The sequence below is a fragment of the Amphiprion ocellaris genome, chromosome 7 (assembly GCF_022539595.1).
Source record: "Amphiprion ocellaris isolate individual 3 ecotype Okinawa chromosome 7, ASM2253959v1, whole genome shotgun sequence".
NCBI classification, from domain to species: Eukaryota; Metazoa; Chordata; class Actinopteri; family Pomacentridae; genus Amphiprion; species Amphiprion ocellaris.
In genome coordinates, this window is record NC_072772.1 from 1267218 (window position 1) to 1284211 (window position 16994).

At 37.8% G+C, this 16994-nt stretch overlaps 1 protein-coding gene and 1 long non-coding RNA gene across 5 annotated transcripts in view; one reads left to right on the top strand and one right to left on the bottom strand.

The window, feature by feature from the left end:
- rtn4rl1b (reticulon 4 receptor-like 1b) overlaps positions 1 to 16994 on the bottom strand; it is a 156851-nt gene that overhangs the window by 75922 nt on the left and 63935 nt on the right. The window lies entirely within an intron of this gene.
- On the top strand, positions 2934 to 4329 carry LOC129349340 (uncharacterized). Of its 2 annotated transcripts, none has more exons than XR_008602323.1 (2): positions 2934 to 3193; positions 4091 to 4329. It is a non-coding gene; the product is annotated as an uncharacterized LOC129349340 (long non-coding RNA). The 2 variants fall into 2 exon arrangements; XR_008602322.1 differs by having other exon boundaries at positions 4142 to 4329.

Sequence of the window (16994 nt, forward strand, 5' to 3'; positions counted from 1 at the left end):
GACTAAAAAACATCTTACCTTCTTCCAGATGTCACTCCTGAACCCAAATAGGATATGTGTATAATAATAATAATTCTGTTTTCTTTTATTCTGATCTTAAAAACACTGAATATGTAGAACAGTATCGGTGTGGTAATTCTTCCGCATTCATTCTAGGAAGAAAATGACCAAAAAATATTGCCATATAAATAAGTATACAAGGATATAAGTAATGCCTAATGGGTTATATAGATTATTCATTAACAAATATACCATACATTAGTTTTGTTTGTTTTGTCACTACAGCACCTCATTATTGTGAGATCAAGCTTCCTGTTACACGTCTCTGACAACAACCTGTGAATAAATTAATATTCCACTGACAGGAATCAATCCATTTTTTATAGAGCATTTCTAAAAAATCACTACAAAAAGATTTGTTTGAGCCAAAACCGTGAACAGTACACAACGGTTACAAATAGTAAGTGGCCAAGTGTCTTGTCCTATAAGCCACAGCTATGATTCCTTTAAAGACTGAAAAAAAAAACCCACAACTCCACCATTCCTGAATCAACTTTCTTGTTGAATTGATCTCACAGGCAAGTTATGAGCTCCAAACTACTATCATCTGTCTGCAATGCTCTACAGCATCATAAGTGCTCTTGCCATTATAAGAGCACTATTCCCATCTGCAGTACAGTCATGATGTGTTGCTTTCTATATGTATACTGGCAACTGGCATGTATATGGAAAACAAATCAGTCATTTTGGGCAGCCTTTCATTCCTGTTTTCACATCATCATGATGGTCCATTCCCCTCCAAGAGACCCACCTGTTGTTGGAAATCTATTTATTATTGATTATCTGCTTCTTCTGTTTTGCTTTTCTAAGCTGTCACAGCATTGCAATGTCTTGGGTTTTACAAAGCGTTTGGCTTAGTCTGGGCTAGTATAAAACATGACAGTGTAACCACAGTAAGTCTGTGAATGTCTGGGTAATATTCAATCCAGCAGCAGCAGCAGGGAGAAATTTAAAAGGGAAATCTTCTTAAAGTGTTTCATTTATCTTGTGCGAGAAGTGACGGCCCACACTTCGACACAGGGAGAGGACTTGCAAGAAAAAAAAAATCCCAATCAAGCAACGTAAAAACACTCAAAGGCTTTTGTACACCCATTTGCTAAAAACTAATTTTTCTCTTCCTGCAGAAACGGTAAAAAAAAAGAAAAATAAATCTCACAAACCGGTGGTAATTGCTACAACAGAAGGTGCCTTAACCAGAGAAAGTACAGCGTCTCCCCATCTACACCGACAGCGAGCTCACAGTGACTCAAGCTATTTTTTTCCAGCTCAGCTACAAGGTAGCAAAAGGTTAGAGCCTGAATTTGGATAACCAAAAAATGATGAGAGGACGCAGATTATGAGATAAAACTGAAATAGATTTTTATGGGTGACAGTAAAGGTTGAAATTAGCAATGATGAAACACGCTGAGAAAATGAATATGAAATTTTCTACCAGTGTAAAATGGCTCTAATGAAGTGAGACAATATCAATTAATGTGAGTGGGGGAGGTGGGAGAGAGGGTTGAGGGGGAGAACAATAGATAGCAAAGGGGAGAGGTTTGTATCAGGAATGTAATATAGAAAATGACTGTTTCAAAAACACAGTTTCTACTCCATTGCATGGCTAAGGAGGTCAATTTGAGGATGGCAACAAACTGCTGTTTAATGATTTATCTTCCTAATCTGATGCAGACCATTAGGCGGAAGCCCCTGTACAGCCAAAACAAGGCAAGCATAAAAGCACCGCTAAGTCTGTTTTCTTTAACAAAACAACACAACGCAACCATCTGGAGCACTTCTCTAAATACATCTGACAGTCTGTTGTACGCATGTTGTTGAGGGAAGGGATCCAAGGTAGATATTTTTAGCTGGAACCACTGTTCCCTCTAAGCTGCGCACGTGCGCAATTGCGCACTGCTGACACGGTCTCCGCGCACAGAAAATCTGCGCTGCGCACAAAAAAAAAAAAAAAATCCAACCTAAATTATAAATAAACACGTAACAATTCATTCTGTGCTATTTTTCAATGTGAGTCAGTGAGTGACCGGTGACTGGCTGCTGCAGCCAATGATGCGATTCACATACGTATTTACCATAGACTGTATACAATGGTATTTACGCAGCTAATCAACGTCAGGCGTCCTTATGTACAGCTACCTTTGTTCTCATAGATATGAATGAGTAGATAGGACACGCCCCTTTGAGCTGCGGCTACAGCGAGGCTAAGCTAGTGGGGGCAAAGTTTCAGTGCGTTCCGTTGATGTAGACGGCGTGAAAACGGAAACAACAAGTATGCCGTCTCACTGTGCTGCATAGTTACACACTACGTCGTAGGATTGAGACAAGGAAACTTGGAATGACTTTTCAGAGGTAAGAATAGTTTTTGGCTCTTTTTTCATTATGAAATCTTGTTGAGAGCTTCCAGTCTATGAGAGCTAACTAGTTAGCCACTAGCAAAACGCTAAGGCGAGCTAGCAGCTTGATAACCAAATACCAGACGATTAATAGTAGCTGTAGTATAGTTGTACAAGCAGTAGTAGTAATACTAAAAGTACAAGCAGCAGTAGTAGTATAAACAGCTGTTAGAGTCGTAGAAGTAGTATCAGCATTTGTAATAGTATTACAAGTTGTAGTAGCAGTGCCAGTATCAGCAGCAGTAGTGAGTACTACCACTACTACTAGTAGTAGTCACATTACTATTACTACCACCAATACTACCAATAGTAGTGATAAAGCCTAACTCATATATATCCAGATTACCATGTTCTTCCTCCAAATCCATTTTATGATTGGGATTACAGGCAGTTCTTTAGGACTGCTCTCAAATAATTGAAATGTTACCAAACAAGGTTATACTTATCAAATTAAATAGCTCTGGTCTCCAGTATATTGGAGAATTCGGTTCTTTGTACTTAATTTATTAGCATGATTTCTTTTTTAATATGTTGTGTACAGACTTAATTACTTCTCTGTCTAATTTTCTTACTCCATGTAGGTTTCCCAGAGACTATGGGTTGAGGAGGAATTGGAAGTTTGTCGGCTTAGACCTGGTGTCATTCCATCAGTGTTAAACTTCCCGGCTCATCTTTGAAGAGTACGTGCCAGAAAGACCACGACCAAGCAGCCTTGAGATCTTAGACAGCGTCTCCCTAAGGTGGGTGTCAACGGTGTTCACAGTCAGGTCTGTGGTAATCCCGTCAAAAAACAAAGAAAAAAATCTAGATTATAAATCAACATGTAACCAAAGCACTCTGTGTATAATGCCATAGTATAGGATGTAGTTCAGAAAACGTCATAGTATGCTTTACTCAAGAATAACATAGTATGGCCTGTAGTTCATAGTATAGCATGTCGGCAAAAATACCCCACAGATTATTATGTGGTTCAAAAAGCACAAAATGATAGGATGTTGCCTAAAATTATGTATATGTAGTTTAAAAAATGTCATAGTGCAGTATATTGTCAAAATAGTATGTAATTCAAGAAAACAGAGTATATCATCTAAAAAATGCCATAGAATAATAATTTCATTGCACAAGTAGAAGTATAGTAACTTTTAAAACTGTTCGAATTCTTATATGTTGCTAAAAAAACAAAAAAAAACAAAAAAAAAGTCAGTAATATGTCAATTAAAAAAGCCTATAGTATAGCGTGTCGCCCATCTAACATCATAGTATAGCATGTCGCTCTAAAAATGTCACAGTATGGCCTTTAGTCCACAGCTGTCAGTAGGTGAGGAGCAACACAAAAACAGTCCAAACGCTGGTTTCCAGAGGCTTAATTTATTTGAAAGAGTAAGTTTACAACAACACAACATGTGAGGGGGTTAAAAACAAATGGGTGCTGGTAAAATAAAAATAAATCAACAGAACTAAAAGTGAACTTCATGTTGACATTGATGGGCATTCCAACCAGGAACAATGTAAAAGATAATCAATACAAAAAAAAAACTCTCCCTGTTCACCTCTTAAAACCCAAAAACACACCGCAGTAGCACCCTAAACTAAAACTACCAATGAGTTCCCTGTTTTCCTTTGTGAACAATTCAAAGGTCCCTCTCTATCTCCACACATCCACCAACCACTGGAACACATCTCCAAAGTTCTGCTGGACCAGCTCAGCTTCCCCTCAGAAGAAGTGCTGCCACCTGCCAGATGAAGGAGCCTTTTGAGAGGCAGCTGGCATCGTGATTGGACTGTACTTTGGTCTGTTCCAATCCAGCTTCAGCTCCAGAGACGGCAGGCGGGACGAGTCAACGGAGGCCGGGTGGACAAAGGCATGCAGCTGAGTACAATCCAGAAAACAACAGAGGAGGAGTGCAGCAGCCCAGAGCCAGAACAACCAGAGTAGCATCGTATGTCTCTTAGAAAACATCATAGTATAGCCTCTGGTATGAAAAAACGCCATCATATACATCATATATTGTACAAATAACAAGTCAGAGCAAAGAGACATACATTGTAGAATTGTAGTAATTGTGGGCTGACTGATTTACTGATTATCAGTATTTTATTTTTTACTGATTTACGGTAATAAATGCATTTAAAAATGGTACTACTTTGGCTCTGAACCTTTATCTACCTGTGGTCGCTCTGTCTTCTGGAGTGATTTGATTGGTTAGACGTCACGAATAAAACTCCTTTAACTTAACATCTGTAAACAAAACAAAAACGTATCAACAAAGTTTTCTGTTAGAGTTTGTGTTCTTCTAAGTTTAACTCCAAGGTTTTAAATACTTTCATTGACTGCAAATGAATATCTACTCCAAATGTCTCACTAATAATCATTAACAGCCTTAAAAACCCACAAAACACCCCTCTATACTGGACCACACTTAGTACAGTCCGGTTCCCCCTTCTATAAATCTGCTTGGAATCTTCCACTTCCTGTTTGTCAAAGTGGCCTTCTACCTGGACAGGTTTTGTTGGAGCTCATGCAACAAACATTTTGGGTAACTGCACTTTAATATGGATGGATGACACTGAATTAGAGTCTGTTTTAATGAGACTGAGTTAAGATGTGTAGCTCTGTCATTAAATAGGAAATTATTTCTCTGAATTCACAGAGAAAAGTCTGAAATGTTTGCTCGGTTAGCGTCCCACATGTTCTTTGGCTCAGCTAAAGCTAGCTCTCGCCAACTTGTGGATCTCTTGAGTTGCTTGTTGTTAAAATATCTTGCTAGAGGTGCTGAAGCTCAGAAAGTCTGAGATGTTTGTTCAAAATAAGCTCATTCTCAAGTCTGATCTGAACTGTCCTCTTTTGTTTGAACTTTCCCTGAACTTAGGAGTTAATGACAGAGCAGCACATCCAGACTCAGTCTCATTTATGTAGAGATTAAACTTCAGTGTCATTCATTGATGTTAAAGTGCAGTTTTTCAAATGTTTGTTGCACATGCTCCCGACCAAACCAGTCCAGGTGGAAGACGATGTGAAGAGAAAGCTCCAGAGGATGAATAACACACATTTAAATTGGAAATTAATGTCCTTTAATTAGACATTGTCATGCAAAAGTTGGATTTCCCTTTGTTGATGTTCAAATCTTTGTTGAGTGCTTTGTTGATGTTGGTTTCTAAATGTTTTCTGGCACTCGGCCCCAAAGATTAAAACCTTTTACGGCTCACAAGCTGCAACAATTCACACATTATCAACTGTCTTTCTGACTAAACTAAGATAAAAAGTGAAAAACTGCCTCATTCCTGCATCATGAATGTAAATCTTTTTATGACAGTAAACTGAATATATTTGAGTTTGACATTTTATAAACCAAAACAAGAAATGAATTACTGGAGAAAACGACAGATTAATGGACAAAGAAAATGTGTTTTCCAACATATATGGCTGAATTACTCCAACAGTACAAGATACATACAATTTAAATTCTATTTTATTTGTATAACGCCAGTTACAGGTCAAATTGTCTCAAGACGCTTTATTTTTATATTTTTTGTCATATTTAAAATATGACAAAGTAAGAAATTTATAGCTCTTGACTAACCCAATTTATTATTTGATTTTTAAGAGATTAATCAACAATTAAAATAACTTTCTCCACTAAAACTAATAAACATGAGGTCAAATAGAAGGAACAGTTTTAAATACTGCAGTCCCACGACGACAAGAATAAAGTTTGTCAACAAAAAGTAAATATGCTGGTGGATTCCATTAAAGTCCTAATAAATGATAATATAGTGTGATACTAAAGGTTTGTGGTGCTAAAAATGTCCAAGTAAAGATATGAAGTTGAACATCTGGATGGAGGTTGATAAAAGTTGACCTCCCTTCATTTCTCTGGAGCGACTCCATGGATTTTATGGATGGTGGTTAAAGGCCTGCTCTTCTAGTTGTCTTCCTTCTAGTCGCTGTAAAAAGTCCTCTACCCGGTCGACTTCAGCACCTCTTCATGACAACTTGTTCTGCCTCCGACCTGGTGGAAACTCCAGAAACTGGGGAAAACCTGTGGAGACTCGAAGAACTCGTGGAGACTCGAAAAACTCGTCGGGAGGGGGAAGGTGTGGTGGGCGGTGGGGGAGTAGAGGGGGGAGGCCGCCACCCACTTCCCCGCCTACTCTCCACCCAGACTCCACCCAGACTCCGCCTTGGCTCCGCCCATGCGGTCACTTCAGGAACTGCGATGCCAAAGGGACGACGAATTTATTTCTTTGTATCTGATCTGTAGCTCAGTGAGTTAAGGATTTGCCTGTGGAGCTGCAGGTCGCTGGTTCAAGACCAGACACTGCTTAAATTTTCTCAAAATTCTGACAAAGACAAAGAAAGAAAAGTGCCACTGGCGGGTCTCGAACCTGCGACCTTCCAGTTGGTAGTCCTTCTTCTTATCCCCCTGAGCTACTCGCTCAGATACTAAATATTCTTTTTTTTGCGCATTTATCATCTATTTTTTGCCATTTCGAGTTTTTTTTTTAACTCGAGTCTCGACTCGACCGTTTTTCTCAGGAGGTTGGACTTCAGCCTTTGTGCTGGAGGGTGGAACCCTCAGTTCCAAGACTTTCCAAAGCCTCCACACCTCCCGAGTCTTCAGGACCTGAGCTTTCACACAGTCTGAGGGCTGAAATTTTCTCAGTCCCACAGCAGTTCTCTGTTAGTTTGAACCTTCACACAGTCTGAGGACTGATATCTTCTAAGTTCTTGAGTAGTTCTCTGTTAGTTTGAACCTTTCGACAGTCTGAGGACTGAAATCTTGAAAGTTCTTGAGTAGTTCTCTGTTACTTTGAACCTTCAGACAGTCTGAGGACTGAAGTTTTAAAAGTTTCTCAGTACGTCTCTATTAGTTTGAACCTTTCGACAGTCTGAGGACTGAAATCTTAAAGGTTTCTCAGTACTTCTCTGTTAGTTTGAACTTTATGGTTAACAGAAGCCTTAAAACTTGTGACCATGAGTCTTGATTTCACATTTAGATCATACATCTGACTTCTTCTCAGACCTTCACCTGTGGGTTTTTTAAAAATCCTCAACAAACTTTGATCTCTTCACTGAACAGTAAAGTTTGTGGAGATCAGAAGGTAACATTAGTTTGATCGATGCCTTCAACTACTAGTAGACTTTATCTGGAAAGCAGTTTTCTGAAATGAGTTCTTAGTAAATCTGTCCACAATCAAACCAAGAACATAGAAAGAGGAAATGTATGAAGAAACAACTTGATGTTTTCGTTTCAGACTAGAAAACGCTTTGACCTTTATCTGTTTTTGCTCTTTTTGATCGTTTTATTGTTTCTTCTGTTTAATTTGATGATCTAAAGTCTAACTGGTGTCTTTTCAAATGTTTTGTCTTTAGTTTGATTCTTCTTAAATGTTTAGTTTTGCTCTTTTCTCACCTTTTATTCTTTTCTAATGTCTGATTTGATTTCCAAATGTTTTCTTTTTAATGTTTAATTGTTTTTTCAAATGTTTTATCGGCTTGTTTGAGTTTCTTTTTCTTTCCCAATATTTAATGTTTCAATTAAATCTTTAAGGTTTTTCTTTTTAAATGTTTTACCACCTTTTAATGTTTAATTTTCTTTTGAAATGCTTCATTGTATTTTCTGTGTAATTCCTATTTGAAGTTTTATTGTCTTTAAGATATAATTTTCTTATTAAACATTTAATGTTTTAATTAAATGTTTTGTCTTTTTAAAGGTTTAATAATCTAATTAAATGTTTTGCATTTTTTAAAGTGTTTAATATTCTTCTTGTTTAATTGTATTTTTTAAATGTTTAATTATGGAAAATATTTTATCTGTAATTTTTAATATTTGTATTTTAAACATTTTGTTTAATTTCATAATGACATGTATTGTATCTTGTTGAATTATCTCATTCACTATTTTGTCTGTTTAATAGAGTTAAACATTAAATACAATTAAATGATATTAAACAGACAAAATAGTGAATGAGATAATTCAACAAGATACAATACATGTCATTATGAAATTAAACAAAATTTAAAAAAATACAAATATTAAAAATTACTGATAAAATATTTTCCATAATTAAACATTTAAAAAAATACAATTAAACAAGAATATTAAAGACTTTAAAAAATGCAAAACATTTAATTAGATTATTAAACCTTTTAAAAGACAAAACATTTAATTAAAAAATTTAATGTTTAATTAGAAAATTACATCTTAAATTTCTTAGATCTTTTTAATAATAAAACTTTTTGAAAGTTTTATTGTATTACATTTTTTTCCCTTTGATTTAATTGCTTTTTGTTATGTAGTTTATTTCTTCAATCTTCTTCTTCTGTAAAGATTTTAACCCCAACCTTAAGAATGAAATAAACCCTTAAATCACAATGAAAATACTTCTGTTGTCACAATCATGAGTTAGTCAGTTATTCAGTTTATCATTTCAACTTTATTTGTTTAGCACCTTTCACACACATGACAAAACTAAACAAGCAAAGAATTAAAAAACTATGCTAAAACTATGATTAAAACTTAAAAACATTAAAAAAAAATAAATAAATTTAACATGGTAATAAAATATGTTGTGTTCAGGGGATGGAGGGAGTTTATTGAAGTCTTCTTGGGCTCACATGGGAAATCATTTAAAATATAAACTTGAGATTCAGTCTAAGGAAACTGCAGAGCGACAGAAGAACCAACAATATCTCCTGTTTTCTCCTTTAATGAGTCGACTCTTCTTGTACTTTCAGACCAAAGAACTACAGACTCTTCACAACCTGCTCAAACTCTTGGTACAGGACCTCACCACACAGGTCAAGAAAGTTTCTGTCTAATTTCTACTCTGAAGCTCACCTTCTCCTGCTCAAACTGCTGACAAATGTTTCTGCTGCTCTAAAGTCTGCTCTCCAGAACTTCCTAAAAACTCTCAAAGTCTCTTCTGCTGCAGGTTGCTTTGTAGAACTGTTCCAGAAAACCTCACTAAACCCCATGGAGGAGCCTCAAGATAGTCGTCCAAATGAAACCGTACAAAAACCAAACTAGCACAACCCAAACACTAAAGTCTCCTGCAGCCTTCCAGAGAACCTCTGAGAACAGAGAATCAGGACAGGAACTCTTACCTTCTGGACAACCAACGTTGGTTCACAAACAGGAATAGAGAATGTGTCTGACCAAAAACCTCTGAAGACTCACTACAGCCAAGATAAAGACACAACTCAGCTGCAGCAAATCCACTAATCACTGCACACATTAGCACCATGTGCTAACTGTGGCTAAAGAACCACATTTACCAAGAGAACTATCCAGTACAAAGCCCTAAAACACACCAAGAAACACATTAAAGACGATTTTACTGCTGGAAGCTGCAAGCCAACGCCTAAAGAACAAACTAAAGCAATGGAGCCAAACCCGATTTACTGGTGAAGAGAAGCAGAGGAAATGTTTGTCTGCAGCTAAATAAAGCAGGAAGACACTGAGCTGCTCAGGTGTTCCTGATAACACCAAGCTGCTCAGGTGTTCCTGATAACACCAAGCAGCCACCTGGACAGCCAATAGGAACACAGCTTCCTGGAAGTCCAGAGGGCTGGCTTAGTGAAGGAAATTTAGTTTAAAGTTGAAGCAGAAAGTTAACAAAGAAAGTTGAAAACCACCTTCTGATCCCTGAAATCTCTGAGTTTTCACACAAAGAACGCCTGAACATGTCAAATTGGTTCCATAGTAGAACCCTCATTGTAAAAACGTCATAGTATGGTGTGTTGCTCAAAAAACATTAGGACCCGGCTGTCAGGAGACAAACATGTAAGAAACATGAGAACAGAGAGAATCCAACCAGTAGGTCACAGTTTATCATCCCCCAGTCATCTCCTGAAGTCCATATGGTGAGAGACATCAGTATCTGGTTGTTCATTTACCAGAGGATGCTTATAATCATGCTGATGTGGTCTGTACTCTACAGTATTCTAGTGACTCAATAAATGCCTAAGTTGTTTTTTTTTTTAAATGCTTTTTAGTTTTTAATAAACATTTAACAGCCTATATGTAATTAATAAATGGCCTTTGCCTATCTTAAGAAAAATTCACTCAGAACTCTGATATGTTAACAGTTCTAAATAAATCAATAAATACATGCATACACACAAAAATAAGTTAATACATTAACTGTGTTAAGATTTAGATTTTTAAAAAGTTGTTTATGTTTTTGCAGAATCCAGTATTGCTCACTGGTTGGTCATTACATTCTGTTAGTTTGATTTCACTGTTTAAAATGATGCCACCTCTTTTCAGACAGAACCTGTGATCATAAAACAATACAAAATTTTTAGTTCTGTGTTAATAAAGCACTTAAAGCTTTAAGTATGGCTAAATGCTTTTTTCAAAATTAAATATATCACTCCTTAGGTGGTAGTGGCCCCAAGTTCAGTAAAGTTGGAAAGATATTCACAGATTCGGACTTCCAACATCAATAACTCATTAGATATAGGTTGTCAAAACATAAACAGTGCCTCTTTCCCATTGTTGCAAGGCAGATAATGTGCTACAAGCCCAGTTTTATCAAAAGTAGCTGTCTTTCAAGCTACAGGAATAACATTGGTGTCTATGGAGTGAACAGGGTCCATCTGCAATTTGCAAAACCGCTGCAACAGTAAAGAGAGACAAATATTCAATAACTTCACTCTTATACATTGTAGTGTCACTAAAATCACTGCAGCCTTCAACTGGCTCCTGTTGACAAAGTGTTTTAACAGAAATGTAAATGCTGTAATTTGATTCTTTTAATGAACCATGTAACTTGAATGGATGTGATGCTGGTGTGACCACAGTGCACACGTCTGATGTTGCTCACAGTGGTCCAAGGGACGCTCAGGGAGTTTGTGTGTTTGCTCACACTCATGAAAAATTAGAGGGAACATTGGTTGGAACCCAACTGTACAGTGCCGATATGCATACGTCCTATACCGCCAATTTCTTCTCTTTCTCTTATAGCTTGAGGTGGGTAGGGGTGGCTGAGACGTGTGATGGGCTGGTGATTGTATTTTCTTATTAACAGTGACTGATCAGGATGGGTTTGTGGCAGCAGGTGGCAGGCTTTGAGGGAGAACTGGTCCAGCTGAGACTGTAGCTTCACTGCTGGGAAGTCACCAGCAGGACAGACACAAATATGGAGGAATTCATGCTTTCCTGTAGAGTGGAATTTCTGTGCATGTGTGTCTGTGGCTGGTGCTGGAACCCTGTCATATAGGCACTATTATAAATGAGCGTGGCTCGCCGGGGCAGCTGGACCTAGCATGGGGCAGCTGGGTAATTTGGAGGGTTGTCGGGGAGCGGTTTGTTGGCCCAGCTGTGTTAGCTGAGGTGATAAAATTGGTCTGGGTCGCATGATAACTCACACGTGTCCATACATACATGTCCACTGCTGCGCATAAGCTCCTGCAAGAGTGGACGCAATCGGGGGCATCTCATCTCAAATCCTTGAAGCAGACAAGATATATACAGGAACGGAAGTGACACGTCGCTGAAATATTGATCATTCCTCTACGACGGAGGAAGAATGTACAGGCAAACACAAAGAAAGTGAGATGAAACAGAGCAATGCGCATATAAAGGAATAGGATTTTCAACAAAATCTCCCAGCGCTGCCAAGCATTGCATAAACATGTTTTTCTATTCTATACTTTGAACCCTACACTGATAATTTGCTGCAGTGTCAATAGGCGGTGCATAATTTATTCTCATAGATTCAGTGTTGACAATTCATATATGGAGGGTCCAGATATGTAGTATAACTAAATAAATAAACACATCGCCAACCCACAGTGCTGTAAAGGGAAGTGTAGCTGCTAGTCCTGCATTTCCAAACAAATAAATTATTCAGCTTATGATCTCCCAATATCTGCCACCATGCACACACACGCACACACGCACACACACACACACACACACACTATACAGGTGTAGGTGGGAGGAAGATGGAGGAGCACCATTCACAGGTATTGTCATATTTTAAAAATATAATGTCTGCTTAATCTCGCAGCAGAAAAGTCCCTTGAACTACCGCAAGAAACTGAGTGGCTTTTAACAAATCAATTAGCACTATCTCCCTGTGATCCAGCTGACTGAGGAGTGAGAGGGAGGGGAGAGAAAACTAGAGGCACTGGAAGGAGGGAGAGGACATGTGGAGGGAAGCAAAAAGGAGAGGCCTTTGTTTTTCTTTCTCCCTGCCTCACTCTAATTAGACAGGCCAGTGTGAGCAGAATCTCAATGGCAGGATACACAGAGTAACAGATGTACAGAGGAGGAATGAAAAGCATGGGGAGGCGGAGTGGATGGATGTGTGCGGGGTCGATACACACACAGAGCACAACACTAGCCTGAGCCCACACAATGAAGAAAGCTGGAAAGGTAAATGTGATCTTGGTCTGCAAGATGGTGAGGATAAAATGTAGGCACGTGTAAAACAGACAGATGGAAAGGTTGTGATTTAAAGGAAAAGAAGGAGGAGTAAACAGCCAAGCAAACTCTTTGGCAGAGATGCTGCAGCAAGCATTGATTCCCATCCCTGTTGAACTATCAGAGACCTTGATACTCTTCGTAAACTTATACTCCGTTTTGAGTGACAGGCTGGCTCAAAGGATAACAATTGCTCCTAAGAATTACAGCCTTCACAGCCCACCACTTTATGAACATACACAGCAAATACAGCCAAAATGAAGGTTACTCTAAGTGTTGTTTTAAGTACGCTAAAAATCCTTTTGTAAGGCTTTTGTAACTGGTGTTGTAGCAACTACTGTACAATCCCAAAGTCTGACACCACTGTTAAAGGTACTTAATTTAATTTTGACACAAAAATAATACATTATCGATGATAATATCAACTTAACCATTTAAGTAAAAAAGTAAATCTATAAAAAAAATGTATAATAATTTCAGAATGTCCCTGTTTTTGCCTCTTTCTTTGCTTCTTGTGATTTCAGGAATGTTTGGCTTTTTCATCCTTCATGTCCAGTTTGGTTGAGGTCAGAATCATGACAGTCATCACTCATTGTTTTTTGGTTTCCAAGCATTTTTCTCAAACCTTTGTTGCATGTTTGGGCTCATTTTCTCGCTTAAATATGAAGATGCAAACCATAGAGTGGAGCTTTCCTCTAAAGAATGGAGTGCTGCTCCAACTTGGCCACTGTGAAGTCAAGTAGTCACCAGACCTGACTACTACCAACATGTTTCACTGTAGGTTTGACACACTGCAGTATCATTCTCTCCCTGTTTGTCCTTGTTCCGTAAGTGCCACAAATAGCAAACCAATCTCGATTCATCAGTAAATTAGACTTTTTTTTTGCATCTTCCACTATAAAATGCTGCTATGTCTTAACCCGCCCCATATGTTTGGCAAATCTCACCTCCTAAAATCATTTAGAGACCACGACTCATCTTCCAGGACCACTTCTAGACAGCATTGCTGATTGCAGTCTCGCTTTCTTTATTTAGCAAATTCTGTGTCTGTGATGATGCTGCTTTTCTATCATTCAACTAGCAAAGCTTGATGTATTGATCATTTGATGGTGTGCTCACTTTTTGTCTGCCTGATCGTGCCTTGGGTGCAGCTGAGGTGGTTTCCACAAAGTGTTTTAGAGTGCCTTGCACTGCCCCCTAAGACATTTACAGTCTAGCCGTGATTTGATGCTGAGAAAGCCCCTCTTTGCTTAGAATATCAATTTGACTTCTGACGCTTTCAATTAGTTCTAATGCCACTGTTTCCCACTATCTCTGTGCTACTTATTGAGCAATGTTGTGCTGGAAACTTGAATCACGGTTGTATTTATAACAGGGGAACAATGACGGCAGGATGATTTACATGAACGACCTTGTGATGAGTTGATCAAATCCATCAGAGTCTTCTGTATGCATGAATCAGTGGAAGAGGTACCATTTGAGAAAGTCTGACCTTTTGTACAGAGAAGTCAACATGGCCAGTGCCACTAATTTGCTTCAGTTTGATTGATGATGCCGAAATAGTGCAGATTTCTCAACATTTCTTCATTAATTTACATGTCCTAAGACCAGATTTACATCTATCTATCTATCTATCTATCTATCTATCTATCTATCTATCTATCTATCTATCTATCTATCTATCTATCTATCAAGTAATGTTAATTCATTAAATAACAATATATGTGATATTAAATAATCCAGTATAGCCAATAACTCTGATTTAGACAATAGCATCAGTGAATTATCACATTGTAGGTATTACTGTATATTCACTTCCTGCAGTTTTACTCTCTTTGTTGTCAAAAAAGAAGTTTTTTCAAATTCCAAAAGTACTGGTCTATTCTATTCTCTGTCTATATGTTGCAGAGAGTGACTACGTACTTCAGTTACTTCAGATACAAGACGATCAAAGTTGTAGATATCGCACCCGTAGCGTGATCAGAATCAGTGCTATGTGACAAAGAAACTTTTGAATCTTTAGACACCTGAGCCTTTTGTAACTTTTTTTAGTAAGTGACAACCTTGCCTGTTCTTCAACATCAAACCCGTAAATGTTGCTGTCAGCTGTTTCGAATTTCAGCATAACTATGGAGTAAGTATGAAAAGCATCTCTAGAGAATATTTGAGGAACAAATGGATTATGCGCCTCGAGCTCAGCTTTAGCATCATAGGCCAGATTTGTCATTCTGCAGGATTTTAAATGTCTTCCTGCGAGCTCTTGAAATGGACTTCCTTGATTTGTGCTACTATTTGGACTGAAGCCTGCTGATGAGTCAACACAAAACAAAATATATTTTTTTTAGAGTGCTGAGAAAAGGATTTCCGAACTGATAAATATAAGTGAACCTGACTTATCAAAGAAATTTTCAAATCAAAGGTTTTAATACTTAAAAGAAATGTGCATCATCATCATCATGGCAACTGATGAAATAAAATAATATGAGAATAAAGCAGTTCAACTCTTATATTTATAAAGACAGAGGAGAATCTCACGCAGATTGTGCAGCTTAGTACAATGATTGCTTACTGAGATCTAAGGTGCATTCATCAAATATTGAGCAGCATTTCAAATGGAACTGTCAGTCTGTGATTGAGAATAGCTCAACTTGAAAGTGAGATCAACACATTTGAACCTGAACACTGATGACCCATTTCTTCTTGATACCCGGCTTCAACACTTCTATTAAAGGATGCATTATTAATAACACATAACACATATTTATGTGTGTGGAGTTTGTGTAACAAAGAAAAAAGGATCATAAAAATCTGAAAACTGAAGTCTAACAAAGAGAAAACCACACTCTTTTGGCTGTTTTTTGTATCACACAAGCACGGTGATGAGGAAATTTTATTTTCTTGCTATTAGACGGAAATAAGTTCTATCAAGAAGACGTTTTATTGTGGGGGATTTGCAGGCTCATATTTCAACCCTTTTCAATGAGCTACAATAATCAGATTTGAGAAAAGGTATTTCTTGCAGATAAAGGCTTGGTTGCCATGCTTACATGTGCTACTGCAATGTAGTATAATAGCAGCAGAACAGCTGTGAAGGCCATATTCCAGCACAGCAATAAATGGTCTTGTTTAATGGTGCATTTTTGTCTAACTTCTGTCTCTAAATGAAGGCTAGCAAATCTTAACAGCATGCTGGAAATGTCCTGGAAACCCCCCACTCTGAAACAAAGCTTTTTGGCTACTGTGAAAAATCCATCTGATTCAAGTTTTTCAGGAGCTGTAATTAAATTTTCTAATGGCTCTGTAACGAAGGGGGGATTGGACACTGAATGGGATTGAAGTTCAGAGGAGCAAGACCTCTATAATGAAGCTTATTCATTTAAAGCATATAGCGTGCCGCCAAACAGTGCTATCTCATTTTCACCATGTAGTTGCCAAATGACCTGACAAAAAAAAAGAATGATATACTGTACTGTATGTGACAGCGGCAATAATCCAGTTTAATATGAAACCTGGTGCAGATCACAAAGACGCAACACATGTTTTTTAATGAGGGAGGCAATTAGGCTGTGATTCTGAGGGTCCATGTATATGAGATTGTTAATTTCAATTACAGGATACATCAGTATCCACCTCAGCTCTCTTGCCTCTGTGGGGAAATCTTTGAACCTCACTATATAAGAGAGGATAACTGCATTAGGAATACTTGGGTGAATCTGCCATCATGTTCAGAACACAGTTATACCAATTAAAAGAAGAGAAAATAGACAGAAAAGCTTTGAAGACGGGCAAACAACCTTTGCAAATGGCATTTGATCTTTTTGAGTCATGCTTTTAACCCACAGGCAGAGGTGATGGTTCCCATTTTTATATAAAGCCAACCAAAGGGAGTCTAAATATTACAGCATTGTGCATGTGTGAAGATAATATGGTTCGAAGACTGGTGATGCAGCTGTAGTCATGCAGATCTTAAAGCAGACGAAGTTTGAAATAAAGACAAGCCTGAAGGCAAATATCTGTTTACCAGGTCATCTATTTTCAGTTCCTACCTCACTAAGAGGTTTCGATTGATCCTTAGGAGACCGTGAGGGGCTGAGGTGAGAAATGC